A 15,657-nucleotide genomic window follows, 5' to 3' on the forward strand; every position below is an offset into this window, starting at 1 on the left:
ATGTAGCCTGTAATTTGTTATAACTAGAACAAATATTGTACTGTGTATATTTAACATTGGTATATTTTGCCAGCAATTCACAGTATATTGTCTTCCATATATAAATCTCAATTAAGCATTAAGATAAAAGCAAAATACTGTGGATGCTGGAAATCTGAAACAAAAACAAAAATTGCTGGAAAAACTCAGCAATATGGACTCGAAATATGGACTCTCTCTCTCTCTCTCCACAGATGCTGTCAGACCTGTTGAGTTTTTCCAGCAATTTTTGTTTCTGTTATAAATCTCGATGTATAAATCATTCTATGCAAACTATCTAAACTGCATCTGAGCTTCCTATCAATGAGCAGCATCAATTGACCAGATTCTAATGGGGTATGTTTTCCTATTTTTAATCAGTTTTTTGATCAAAGAAGAAGATTTCATCCAGTTTTGAATTAAAAAATGTAAAACATCCAAAGAAAATGTGCCCTCGATGACAAAGGAAATAAAAGTTAAAATAAAATAAGAAAAGGACAAATGCCAGGAGCAAGATTCAGTTAATTACCAGAAATATTATGACAAGTACAGGAGAGAACTGAAAAAAATATAGAAGGCAAACAGAGGTTATGAGAATAGATTAACAGACAACATTAAATTGAATCCTAAAACATTTTATAAACAGATAAGGCTAAAAATTTGTTCACACAGCATGGCCTTGAGAAGCGCTATTGAGCCCAATTGATACTTCAGAGGGACGCGGCAAGCTGCTGGCCATTTCCTGTGTACTAGCATGACATAGCTGCAATAGAAAGGCATATGCAGTTATCTCCTTCCGTGCATCGCATGCAAATAGGTTCTATCCCGACGTCACGTGGCTAAACCGGCAGGTGCAACACCAAAATTGGAAACTTGCACCATATAGGTTCAGCTTATGGGTTGAATTTTACGTCCTATGGGCTGGTGTGCACCCAACCCGTGAAATCGCGCAAGAAGACGTTGGGCGAGCGTCCCGACATCATCACGCAATCAGGCGATAGTTCGTTTGGCGGGCGCGCGCGCGCAAAAGTCGGAAGTGCGCCCGCCGACAACTAAGAAGGCAATTAAGCCCATTGACGGTGCAATTGCCTCCGATTTTCGTGGCCCGTCCAACCTTATGGATGGCAGACGGGCAAATCGGTCAGGCGGGCTCTGCATTTTTCATCAAACCTCATCCAAGGACGGGATGAGATTCCCGTTATGAAATAAAATAAAAATCTGTGGCCAGCATTTTTATCAGCTATATTTGCAGGTGCCTGATTGTGATGCATGGACTTATTTTCTTAGCTTTTTAAAATTTTATTTAATAAGTTGAAGGTCTGCAGCTCCCTGAGGCAGCTCTCTGCCTTCAGGGAGCTTTCTCGCCAGCGCTCACCCGCGCCTGCGGTGATATCATCGCCTGCCCTCTTCCCGCCCCCACCCCGGCAGCGCTGAGCTTTTCAGCGCATGTTTCACGTTGGCTGGCCATTAATTGGCCAGCCAGCATGAAATCGCAGTTGGGGGCTGATCACGGTCGGCTGCTCATTTCCTGACCACACGTGGGTCCGCCGATTGTGCCCACCTGCCAAAGGTAAAATTCAGGCCTATGAGTTAGTGCATGACTCAGCAAAGCTCAGGTTAGCAGCTGCAAGGTGAGACCTGAATCTGTGCTACTTTTAGAGCCACTCCACAAGTTGCAGGTGGGGTGTTTTTTCTGTAACTTTTGCTAAGGCACAGAGTGCTGGGTTCTAAGAGGCGATTTTTCTTTTTGCCAGATTCTGAATTGAGCCAAGGAGGAGAGAGGACTACCTGACCCAGGTACGGGGCAGTTGTTGCAGGGCTTTCTGGTCAGCAACATGAACAAGAAATGTAATAGAAGAGCATGAAGGCAAAGCTCAGTGAGGAGGAAAGAAGGAGGAGGAACAGGAGGAGGTGGGAGGAGGTACTTTGGACCCTGTGTAAGTGGGTGGACAGCCAGGGTGGACTGAGAACTTCTGCTTTCACTTCAACCACTTCCCCATTCCAACATGAAGCCACCACTCATCATCATTATATCTACTTCACACTCTCCACCACAACAACCCTTGGCCAAAATTCAACAATAAGATCACCTTCACAAAAAATCTTTGTAGAACACATCCAATTATACAAAAAGCAATGAACTATTCAACCTGTGTATTCTCTTAGTGCCTGTCCTGTTCCCTTGCCTGGCTGAGTGCCTCCACACACTGTTACCCCACTGGCTGTAGCTTGTCCGATTGAAGGCTGCTGATTTTTACTGTGGGGGTCTGCAGATCGCTTTGCAAAGCATTCCCCAGCACCTCTGCGTCTGGTTTCAGCCTCCATCACCTCGGCATGGTCAGCAGCATGCTGGGCTGACTAACTGAGAGGCAACAGCAAAAGCATTGGCAGAATGGCAGCAATAAGAGCCAAATGCTGTCATCCATGAGAGAGCGCAGCAAGTTAGAGCACCAAGTAGCCGCTGCCATTCCCCTGGGTTGGCACCTCACTAATCATAGTAATCTGTTGGAGGATAGATTGCTGGACTTTTGTGAGATCTGCATGCTCCTTTGTGCACTGAGGTTCTCGCCCATAATGGCAGCAGCCTGAGCCTGCATGGCAGCAAGCAATGACCTCATGACCTTTGTCTGAGCTTCCACTGCAGCACTCTAATATCGGTGGGGGGGATTCTGCCTGTGAGGCAATTGAGCTGAGACAGTGGCCACCAGATACTCCAATGTGGGATGCTCAGCCAGTGCTCGCCTGGAACCTCTTCCATGCTGGAAAGTATGGGCTCCAAACTCTGCATGATGCCCCCTCCCACATTGGAGTAGGACTTCTCCATGTTCCTAGGCAGTGACAGGAAGCTGCCTGGCAGAGCTGTCAATGCACCAAGAATCTCAATGTGCATGTTCATCACATTCTCCTGTAAGTCACCCCATCAATGTCCTCAACTGAACCCCCTACAGCAGATGTTGCCTGCAGCCTCACAGAGAGCTGGCAAATGAGCTAGCCTTTCCTCCTGGCTTGGTTGCAGCCCATTCACAGGCCTGTTGACTCACTGTGCAGATCCAACTCTATACCAGCCTCTGAAGGCTATGAACATCATTAACATTCAGTTTTCCAACTTTACCTTTGGTTGGCTGGGTTTCCTGAACCTTGAGGGGCCTAGAAATTCCTTCCAGGTGAGGATTTGATGTATCCAGGAGGTGAGGGCCTTTACACCTACCCCACTGGATCCAGTACACTTGCCTAAGCAATTCCTGAAATTGGGAACCTCCCACACCCACCTTTCCACGAGACCTCTGATCTCACTCCCCTCCACAGCATCCAATCCACCCAACAAGGCCTCTGATCCCCTGACCTAAACACCCGCACCAGTCCTCTGATTCCCCTTATCCGGCCTCCGATCCCAACGCCACCCAGGCTTCCAACCTTGCCAGAGACTTACAATTCCACTTTCCTCAGACCTCCAATTCCTCCAAGGCTTCCAATCACCACTCCAAGGCTGCCAAACTCCCACCCCATGCCTCTAATCCCACACTCAGGTCCCTGACTTTACCACCCCATGAGGCCTTCAATAGAGCCACTGAGGTCCTGAGCTTTCCTCCCCAACTGTCTTCCTTGACTGAGACCATCAGCCGCCAACTGCCCTCACCTCCTGGGGCCCTAAAGTGGCAGGCCACCCAGTCCATCCCTTCCCACTCTCCCTGATTGATCCCCTCTCCCCTGGATTAGCCTTCAACTCCCATGATCAACCACCCTCATGCCTTATCACCTCTGGATCAATCCAACCCCACTTCCTGATTGGTCCCACTCTCTGCCTCCACCCCCAATAACCATTCCTCCCACCCCGGCACAGACTTAGCCATTCCTGTGGCCTTCACCAACCAGCTACACATCCAACTGGAAGCCAAGCCTGTCAATGTATTTAGGGGTGGGGGTGGGATTGTCAGGTCGAACTAATCAGTGACCTAATGCGCACGCTTGGAGAGTTAAAATGTCACAGTATGCAGGGGAATCAGAGTCTCCTAGCAACTACAGGGCAGCTAGTGTAAGATCAATGGTAGGAAAGGTTTAAGAAACAATAATCACGAAAAAAAAAATCAACTGTTGCTTGGAGAGGTTTAAGTTATTAGTAAATTTTACTGATTAGTAAAAGGCAGATTGTGTTTTACTAATCTAATTGCATTTTTTTATGAAGTAACAGCTAAAGTGACAGATAACAGGACTTGATAGGGTAGATAGTGGGAGGATGTTTCCACTCATTGGAGAGACTAGAACTAGGGACATAGTTTAAAAATAAGAGGTCTACCATTTAAGATTGAGGTAAGGAGAATTTTTTTTCTCTCAGGGGGTCTTTAGCATGTAGAATTCTTTTTCCCAGAAAGCACTGGAGGCTGGGTCATTGAATTTATTCAAGGCAAAGTTAGAAAGGTTTTTGATAGACAAGGGAGTCAGGGGTTATGGGGGCCAGATGGCAAAGTGGAGTTGTGACCACAACCAGATCAGCCATGATCTTATTGAATGGCAGAGCAGGTTTGAAGGGCTGAATGGCCTACTCCTACTCCTAGGTCCTATGTTCCCATGTCCTGAGCAGATTGATGAAGGGAATGCGGTGGATGTTGTTGATATGGATTTTAAGAAAGCCACTTAAAAGGCCAGTTAACAAAATTGTGACTAATGGAACAGAATGATTCATGTCAACATGGTTTAAAAATTGGCTTAAGGACAGGAAATAGTGAGTTGTAGTAAATGGTTATTTTTCAGACTGGAGGAGATCTTGGGCTTTATAAATAGAGGCATTGAGTACAAAAGCAGGGAAGTTATGCTGAACCTTTATAAAGCTCCGGTTAGGCCACTACTAGAGTATTACATCCAATTCCGGTCACCACACTTTAGAAAGGACATGAAGGTCCTTGAGAGGGTGCAGGGAAGATTTACTAGAATTGTTCCAGGAATGGGGGATTTTAGCTACAAGGGTAATTTGGAGAAGCTGGGGTTGTTCTCCTTGGAGCAAAGGAACTTGAGGGGAGGGGGATGATTTTATGGAGGTGTGCAAGATTATGACAGGTTTGGATAAGAGGCAAGGAAAAGCTGTTCTTGTTAGCCATGATACAAGCACTAGGGGCATAGGTTTAATGTTTTGGGAAAGAGATGCGGGGGGATGTGAGGATGAACTTTTTTATGCAGCAAATGGTAATGGCCTGGAACTCGCTGCCCACAAGGCTGATGGAAGCAGAGCTGATAATTAAATTTCAAAAGGGAGCTGGATAGGCATTTAAAGTAAATAAAATTGCAGGGCTATGGGATTAGAGCAGGGGAATAGGACTAACTAGATTGCTTCAGGGAGAGCTGGCAAAGACTCAATAGGCCAAATGGCTGCCTCCTACGCCATAAATGACTCTATGGGCAGAATCTTGCCCCTGTCGGGCGGGCTCGGCAGAGGCGAGGGGTGGGGGGGGGAGCGGTCGGGAAGCCGACTGCCGCCTGCAATCGAGGCCGGAAGGCGATTTCACGCTGGCAGGCCAACTAAGGCTCGCTCAGCGTGAAACGCAAGTGGCAGCGCTCAGCACTGCCAGTGCGGGCGGGGGGAGGAGGGTGAGCAGCGCAAGTGCGAACATCGCTCATACACGCGGGCACGTACTTCATAATCTCCCTGAGGCACAAGAGCTGCCTCAGGGAGATGAAGAGTTATGAAAAAACATAATGAAGAAATTAAAAATGTTATAAACATGTTCCCTCATATGACTCTGTCACATGAGCAGGGACATGTTATTAATTAAATTTTAAAATTTTTATTTTACTTTTATTTGCTTTAGGAAACCTCATCCCGCCCGTGGGTGAAATTTTCTAAAAAGTGCAAAGGCCGCTTGGTCTTTTCGCCTGCCCGCCAACTGTAAGGTTGGACAGGCAGCGAAAAATTTAACTTAATTGATAATTAAATGGCCTTAACGGGCCCTTCAAATGTCGGCGGGTGTGCTGCTGACTCTGGCGCGCACCTGCCGACCGAAATATCGCGTAACTGCGCGTTGGCATTGGGATGCTCGCCCAACATGAACGCGTGTCATTTCACACTCGAGCGGGTCGGGCGTGTGCCGGCCCGCTCAGCTAAAAATTTTGCCCTGTGACTCTAATTATGAGGAGAGGTTGGCAAAGTTAGGAGTTTTCTCCTTGAAACAGAGAGGCGACCTAATGGAGATCTTCAAGTTAATGAGAGGTTTTAATAGAATAGTTCAAGATAAACAGTTCCCATCTGGTGAGTGGATCGATAACCTGAGGTTATAGATTCAAAATCATTGGTAACATTCCTAATGGGGAGATGAGGAGAAAGTTTTTCATGCAGAGTTGTTCTCTACCTGAAAAAGTGGTGGAACAGATTCTTAAATAATTTTAAAAGGGAGCTGAACATGTACTTGGTAATGAGGAGCTTACAGGGTTACAGAGAAAAATCCAGGATTTGGGAGTAAGCATGGCTATGCTCCCTAAGAGCCAGCAGAGGTATGATGAGTCAAATGGCCCATTTCTGTGCTGTAAGTTTCTATGATCCTTTTCAATTACCAAACTTCACCAGAGTGGTTTTCATGTGATGGTACTGTTGTTGCTAAACAGCTTAAAGGTTTAAGTCTATTTTAAGGCATTTCACAACACCTTATTAAGTCTTCCAGATTTAGACCCTAAAGCCACAGCTGAAAAAAAGCTTGTATGCTCCATCGTATCTCCTCTTGAAAACAGGTTCAATCTCTTCCAGACACAATTTTCTTCTAAACAAAAGTAAGATTTTTATATACTAGATAGTTAAACTCTCAGTTATAAAAAAATCCTCATCAATAGCCAGTAATTCAATTTTGTTTTTATTTGGCTGGGTCAACAAGGCAATAAATTTATTAATATTTAATAAAGTCGTGTCTTTTATTTGAACTGTGGTCTAGTGAATGGTTCATAAATGTAATAAGGCAGAGGGCAGCAATGCACATGTATAGGTTTCATACTTCCCACAGGCATTTTGTTCAACTGTAGCTATAAATTTGTGTCAGTGAAAAGAATTACCTCAGCTTGTTATGATCAGCACAGGTACAACGGTCTTCTTTGCTTTTTCCTTGAATCTCTGACAAGTTGTTGATTATATTGCTGTAATGAAATAATCCTGTGCCTGTGTATAATGAACTGCATAGGTTTTTATTTCTTTTCTTTTTATTCCCTCGACTTCTTCTTCAGATCAATACTGAGGGAGTTGCCATTTTTCAGAGGAGACGTTAAACTGAGACTCCCACAGCCTTTCATATGCAGGGGGAAGGTCCCATTATTTGAAGAATGGCAGGAGAGTCGTCCTAGTGCTCTGGTCAACATTTACCCTTCAATCAACATAAAAGAAACAGATGATCAGTTTCTTCATGATATTTCATCTGACACCTTAATCCCATGTGTATGCTTTATTTCACTCTGTAAAATGATATTTAAAAATTGAATAATAATCAATGAATTTTACTTCCTGGCCTGCTGTCTGTGAGAATGCTTCAATATGATTGGCTGTTTACTCTGCTTGATGACATCATGCTGTTGGATACTTGGAGATCCCCTTGACTAGGTGCTAGATTCAAATTGGCATCAGGAAAGACGAAATCCATGCCACAGAGATAGCTAGATCCTTGTGGACAACTTTCTTAGAGGTCACTGTCACTTACAAAAAACAGCACAACAACATTGGAGGGAGTACAGTGCAGAATTCACCAGAATAATACTGAGGCATAAAAGGGTTAACTGACAAGGACAAGTCACATAAACCTGGTTTCTATTCCATAGAGCTTACAAGGTTGATCTAAGCAAGATGCTTAAATGATAAATGGGGTAGAGATAGCGAAACTAATGGGGGAACTTGAACACGAGGCTATAATCTTGAAATTATAGAACTAGGCCATTTAATAGTGAAATCAAGAAGAAAATTTTCACAAAAAAGTTAGTGGGAATGTGGTAATGTTGTGCATGTATCACCCAAAATTTTCAAGACTGAGACTGATGAACTTTCTTTAGATTGGGTCATCAAGGGAAATGAACAAAGGTTGGTAATTGGAGTTGAGGTACAGATTATCTAATTGGATGGTAGAACAGGCTCAAGGGGCTGAATGATCTATTCCTGTTCCTATAGGATTAATGTTAACCAGGTAATAGTGTAAAATTAATGACTTCAATGGAAACCAAAATCAGGTAAGTTGTATAATGGGCAATCAATTCAATATTACCCATTTTACACTTTCACTCAAAGTTAAAATGAATCCCTATGTTTTCTATTCTGCCAAGTTCATCGTTGGCTGCTCTTTTTTTAAAGACAATTTTGATGCAAGTTTCATGCAACAAATTGTTGCAAAGTGTCTAATGGAGTGTATCTGACAGTGATCTGTGAGGGTGAAGTAACTGGTGATGGTAAATTTTGTATGAAGCTGTAGTCTGATGGCAAATTATTGTCTAATATTTTCTTTGAAATTCTTTTCCACGCTATTTTTAGCACACTGTTTGACACATTTGTGTTAAATTTCTGCCTGTACCATTTCAGTACAGTTGTGATGCAATCCTGCCCATCCAATGTTTCCCAACAGCGGCTCATTCAGCAGGTTTTTGAAACACTGCAACTGCTGTTTTGCTCGGCTGTGTCATTGTGTTGTGAGATTAGCTGAACGTTCCAGTAATACCTGCATTTCCATTATAAATTAAAAATGATGAGTGAGCCATACCATTCTGTACAAGGATAAGTTGAAATACCTATGGCAGACTTGGTTAATGGGAAAATTCATTTTAGAACTGTCAATGTTTACCTGCAGTATCTGTTATACTTGTAAGCACCACTGTGATTTTCAATTATAATATTAGAACATTTGTCACATAATGTTAGCTCCCCACCCAATGGTGAATGTTAGCTCCCCACCCAATGGTGGAATTGTATTTTCACCTTCAGTGTCAGCATGTATGTGATCATGCATCTCCATTTCATACCCACTGAGTGGCAGTGTAGAATAATATATTCATGGAAAGATCTATCTTTACGGATCAGCAGCTGGACAAAACCTCTCTTTGTCCTGAAATAGAGGAAGGACAGACATCAAAGCATGACTTAAGCTCTGGTGCTGACCTTGTACTATAGGTCTCTGCCACATCCTCCTCCAAAAGAAGTTAAGAATGGCCTGATTTAACAGAACACCAAATAATGAAACAGTAAGTTTTTGACTGACTATCTGAGACCATTAGATGTGCACTAGTGATGTGTTTGCATCTAATTCCCAACTCACTACCACCCCATATTCCCACATCTTTTCCCTCCCTGCCTTTACTTGTTAAAGTCCACTTTGGCAAGATTCTGAATCCAAAATTGGGAGCAGGTTTGAAGGAGAGATTACCACAGAATTCTTCCCCACCATAGCAACCAAAATTGGGGCTGAGGTGCTAGGGGGATGGCAGCTCACTGCACGTTGTGATGCTGCTGGGTGGGAGCAATGTCTTAGCTTCCTTCCCTGGAGAAAACATGTAGGATGGGGCAAGGGGGAAGGGGGGATGACAGGGGAGATTCAGCTCACAACACCTGCCCCCTCCCCGCCACCACTGAGAATTAAGGAGCTGAAAGGGAGGGAAGGATAGTTCACAACACCCTATGCCACTCATCATCAGGCAGAACCGTGGCTCACTCCTCCCAGCTCTTAGGCTTCCCCTGCCCTTATGCCCTCAGCCAACTTCTTCTGCTTCCTTTTGTCATACTAGGGTGTTTGGGACAGTAATGGTTAATGTGGGACTGGGGAAACAGTACTGCTCACATTATGATGTAGAGAGTCACATGGAAGTGGTGGAGCATAGTAGTGAGTGTGGTAGAAGTTGGCATGAAGATAGCACCTAGTCAGGACTGTATCCTGTACATGTGTATATAGTTATGTGTTATTAATAAACACTTATTGTTCAACCATACAAGTCTCTAGACCTCTTCAGGAGACGACGTACAACTTTACAACATGGCGGCAACAGATGAAGGACTCCAAAATCCCTAAGAATGAAAAAGTAAAGAAACAGCAATCTGACCTGAGAGAAGAGCACCTAACTTCAAGACCTCAGATACACAGCTGGAGATTGCCTAAGAAGCTCCATTACAAACGTGGAGGCTGAAGGGCAGAAGAAAGATCCACTGTGCAGCGTAAAAGAACTCCACCGAAGCACGTGGAGGTCCATTGTGAGACCCGACTGAAAGCATGTCAGAGGACCTAACCTGATGCAAAAGGGTAAGCAAACTCCAAAAATAGGCTGAAGTAAGCCTTTAAATGTGGTGCAATAATCAGACAGCATTGGAAGACTGATTGCTTTAACAAGCACAGCTTGAAGAACAATGCAACCCAGATCCAGAGTCAGCGCCATAACACATGGCACCGTGCGTGAACGAAAAAAATTAAAGCAAAGTCAAAGCAAAAAATCAACTTCCATTTGATTCTCCAAGCTCAGGAAAGAAACTAGCTGGGCAAAATGATTCGTTCCAAAGATTTTCTGCAGAATTGCTGATGTTTAAAATGGCTACATAATCACAACGGAAGCCCATCAAATCCCAACAAGTGCAGGAAGAAAATAAAAGATTACCATGGTGCCATTTAAAAAAAAAGAATTAAAGCTGCACTCCCCTGTGCTGAAAATAGCCATGGGTGATAAATCAACATTGCCAGACCAATTGAGGAAAAGGGAAGGGCCAGACAAGGTGCAAAATTGTGCATTATGGAGAAGATGGTTTTTAAGTTATATGCTAGCATCAAGCTTGAATAATAAAACAGAGGCTGAATAAGTGAATACACTGTTATATTCAGTAGGTCCAATAGCCAATGACATAATTGCCAGACAAGGAATAAATGAATGTTCCAATAACTCTAAAGAAGTCATGAAGTCCTTTGACACCTATTTTAATGTAAGAAGCAATAAAACCTTGTAGCAAGCAAAACTTAACAAGAGTCCAAAAGCCTGGGAAACCCATAGGCTCTTTCACAAATAATCATGCAGATTGACTGAAGGCTGTGACTCTAGTTACCTTAAGTCAGAGCTCATAACAGAACAAATAGTAGTGGGAGTGGCTAATGAGATGCACTACAAGTCAGAGACTTGGGGGAAGAATGGGTAGCATGTAAATATTATTATAAATACATTGGCGGGGAGGCATAGTATTAGGATGTAAGGATTAATGTGGCATCAGGGAAACAGTATTGCTCACGTTAGTCACATGGGAGTAGTAGCGTGTAGAAGTGAGTCTGGTAGAAGCCGACATGAGCCTAATCAGGACTGTATTCTGTATATATGTATATAGTTTTGTGTTATTAATAAACAATTATTATTCAACCATATAAGCCTCTGGACCTCTTCATGAGACAACATACAACTTTACAACCTTACAATACTCTTCTTTCTTCTGAACCATCCCTCATCCACTCTCCCCTCTTTTTCCTCCTCGTCCACATTCCTTATCCCTCTTCTCCCCTTTTCTTCCTCTCCCTCTCCCTCTCCTCTGCCTCTCTCTCATCCTCTCATCTCCACCTCTCCATCTCACCACTCCCTCGCTCCTTTCCTCTTCTCTCTCCTCCATGTCCTTGCTGCCCTCTCTACCAGCCTTTCCATTTCTCTTTCCTGCATTCAGTCCGCCTACTGCCTTAGCGCGATGTTGTCAGCAGTTCATCGGAATCGAGGATGACGTCCGTCAGCCTTAGTGAGACTTCAGGTGACTGAGGGGCCCAATTCAGGATACGCATGTTTTTCTGCAGTGGGGGCACATTGTTGCACAGGGTAGTGGAAATCACAGCCCCGGGTTGGCTTCCTTCTCCTTCCTCTGCCTCGAAGTAGCTTGCGCCTTGATGGACCAGGTGGTGCCATGCCGAGCGATGGGCAGCATTCTCCTCTCAGTCAGTGCTCATTCTCCTTTAGGGCAACCTTCCAACCCTGCTCAATGAAACACTGCACTCACTATTGAACTCTCATGTGCAACGTCAAGGGAGCATGACTAGTTCATTCTTAACGCATATCAAAGAAATGAGGCCTTTGTGTCGCTGTATGAATTTTTATTTTTGCAACAATTCTACCAATTTGACAAGAAACCCTTTTTATTCAATAAAACAAAAGGCCTGAACCTGTTCTCACTTGTCCCCACCACCTGCAAGTTAAAGACGTTGTTAAAGACAATGTAAAGTAAAAGCAGATTGCCATACTAGCAGCACTAGTCATTCTTCCTTTGCAGGCAGCACCAACCTGCTCCATCTTTACAAGAACCACGTTGTGTTGCTGTTTAAAAAATGGACTGTGGTTCCTAAGAGATGAATCTGCTGTCAGCCATGCGTGGGAGCCTGAGTTTGCGCTATCCTGGAGAATGTAATGAATGCTTGATGGATAGTAAATACATAAAGCCAGTAATTGTGTTATATTGATTGTGGCTTCTTCTAACATTCATAGATCAAAATGGGATTACTGAGTGGGCTACAGATGTGCATTTTCTGTTCCAGACCAAGATAGGATAGGCTCCAGCCATTACTCTGCTCCTACAGCGCATCTTGGAACAGATTAATTGGATGAACTTTTGAGTACTAGAAGCAGAATGATCAGTCTGATAACGTTAGAATCATATTAATAGAATCTCTATTAAATAAGGACATATAATTACAAACATAACAGTTACTCACAGAGTAATAAATGAATTAACAACAAAGGCTGACTTATGTTGAGAAGTGACACTTAGTGCACCTGTGCATTTTATCCATTTGGATTCAGCGCAAGGCATCACAGTGCCGTTTTTTAATACGTCTCTGGGTTGCATGCCAATAAATCACAGGTATATTGCCTATAAGACATTGTCATCCATTTTGAGCTGTGGTTTTCCATTCTTGAGGCATGCATGATACTGTTCGAATAAACTCCTTAACTGGTAATATACACTGACTACTTCAAATGACCTTTTCCCTAGGAGGCTCTTCTTTATCATTTATTGAAATCTTAATCAAACTGAGACTATCTATTGTTGTTGAATTCAATATTCAGCCTGGAAGGCTGTAAAGTGCCTAGTCGGAAGATGAGGTGCTGTTCCTCCAGTTTGCGTTGGGCTTCACTGGAACAATGCAGCAAGCCATGGACAGACATATGGGAAAGAGAGCAGGGTGGAGTGTTAAAATGGCAAGCGACAGGGAGGTTTGGGTCTTTCTTGCGGACAGACCGCAGGTGTTCTGCAAAGCGGACGCCCAGTTTGCGTTTGGTCTCTCCAATGTAGAGGAGACTGCATTGGGAGCAACGAATGCAGTAGACTAAGTTAGGGGAAATGCAAGTGAAATGCTGCTTCACTTGAAAGGAGTGTTTGGGCCCTTGGACGGTGAGGAGAGAGGAAGTGAAGGGGCAGGTGTTGCATCTTCTGTGTGGGCATGGGGAGGTGCCGTAGGTGGGGGTTGAGGAGTAGGGGGTGATGGAGGAGTGGACCAGGGTGTCCCGGAGGGAACGATCCCTACGGAATGCCGCCGGGGGGGTGAAGGGAAGATGTGTTTGGTGGTGGCATCATGCTGGAGTTGGCGGAAATGGCGGAGGATGATCCTTTGAATGCGGAGGCTGGTGGGGTGATAAGTGAGGACAAGGGGGACCCTATCATGTTTCTGGGAGGGAGGAGAAGGCGTGAGGGCGGATGCGCGGGATATGGGCCGGACACGGTTGAGGGCCCTGTCAACAACCGTGGGTGGAAAACCTTGGTTAAGGAAGAAGGAGGACATGTCAGAGGAACTGTTTTTGAAGGTAGCATCATCAGAACAGATGCGACGGAGGCGAAGGAACTGAGAGAATGGGATGGAGTCCTTACAGGAAGCGGGGTGTGAGGAACTGTAGTCGAGGTAGCTGTGGGAGTTGGTAGGCTTGTAGGCTTGTCGGTAGTTCTGCCGAAGGGTCATGAGGACTCGAAACGTCAACTGTTTTCTTCTCCACCGATGCTGCCAGACCTGCTGAGTTTTTCCAGGTAATTCTGTTTTTGTTTTGGATTTCCAGCATCCGCAGTAGCTTTTAGCTTTTTGAGACTATCTATTCTTTGTTTCTGCATTGTTTGAAATGATAAATTGAAACTACTGAAGCATAAGGGCTGGATTTTACATCCCCCCCAACATCCCGCCCCCGGGTGTGGTTTTGCTAGGGGGCGGGGGGCCCATAAAATATGACAGATGGCTAGCCCGCTGCTTTACTGCCCATCTCGACCCTGTCCCCATAATACGGTAGGTGGGCGGGTGCCAAAATCGACAGCTTGTGCACCATTTTTAAATAAATAATCAACAGGCAATTAAGCTTGTGAATAAGCCAATTGACCCAAATAACTTGTTGCCCAAGCCATAAAATGGTCAGCATGGGCAGATGGTGAGATTCAAAAGGCTATTTTTCAAATACCTTTGTCGAAAAGTTGGGAAGGAAAGGTGAATCTTTTGGAGGGTATCCTGTACACGTTGGGGGCACCCCATGCCCCATTTGTTGCCCTCACCCACTGTATTACATTCTCCCCTTGCGACCCCGCACACCACCCCCCCCACCCACCCACCAGGCTTCCCGATTCCTTCTTGGCCTTAAAGCCCAGGACTTACCTTAGTCTGGGATCTATGAATCTTGCCTGGATAAATGCAGCTCCCACAAAAGAAACTTGACACCGTCCAGGACAAAGCAGCCCCCTTGATTGGCGCCACATCCACAAACATTCACTCCCTCCACCACCGACGCACAGTAGCAGCAGTGTGTATCACCTACAAGATGCACTGCAGGGATTCACCAAGGCTCCTTAGACAGCACCTTCCAAACCCACGACTACTACCATCTAGAAGGACAAGGGCAACAGATAGATGAGGGCACCACCACCTGGAAGTTCTCCTTCAAGTCACTCGCCATCCTGACTTGGAAATATATCTCCGTTCCTTCACTGTCGCTGGGTCAAAATCCTGAAACTCCCTTCTTAACAGCACTGTGGGTGTACCTACACCTCATGGACTGTAGCAGTTCAAGAAGGCAGCTCACCACCACCTTCTGTAGGGCAACTAGGGATGGGCACTAAATGTTGGCCCAGCCAGTGAAGTCCACGCCCCGTGAATGAATGAAAAAAAAATCTTCTCTGTGGGCCTCCTAGCAGCCCCACAGTGCCCACTACTGAGCTCTGGTACTGCTGGGACTTCTAGAGCTGCTGGCCAATCAGCTGTCTGGCAGCTGTAGAAGGTGGGACTTCCTCCCACCTGAGGGGCAGCAGTCCAATCTTCACCTGCTTAAGGCCATCCATAAAGTGTTATTGCTGTGCGATGGCCTTGTTGAGCATTATTCAGTGTGGCACTGACTTTCCTTCTGGGAGGCTGGGAGTGGGGAGGGATAGCACACACCCCACCACACCCCTCCCACCTGCACAATTCAGCCTATATCTTCTGGTAATTGTAGTACTTCTTTGCATAGAGCACGACATAGAGTTTATTGAGTCCTCATTGGTAACGGGAAGAATCAAAATGTGGTTTGCAACATTTTTATGATTAACTGGTCTCCAGCGTCACTGGTCAGAAACAAACTGGTCTCCTGCAATGATGATTTTGCTGTTTAACATGTCAACATCAATATCATTTTCCTGCATTTCTAATTAGGCTATACCTCATGGGCCATCAACGGGATCCCCAAGCA

This window comes from Cetorhinus maximus, chromosome 11, assembly GCF_964194155.1.
Source record: "Cetorhinus maximus chromosome 11, sCetMax3.hap1.1, whole genome shotgun sequence".
In the NCBI taxonomy this organism is placed as follows: Eukaryota; Metazoa; Chordata; class Chondrichthyes; order Lamniformes; family Cetorhinidae; genus Cetorhinus; species Cetorhinus maximus.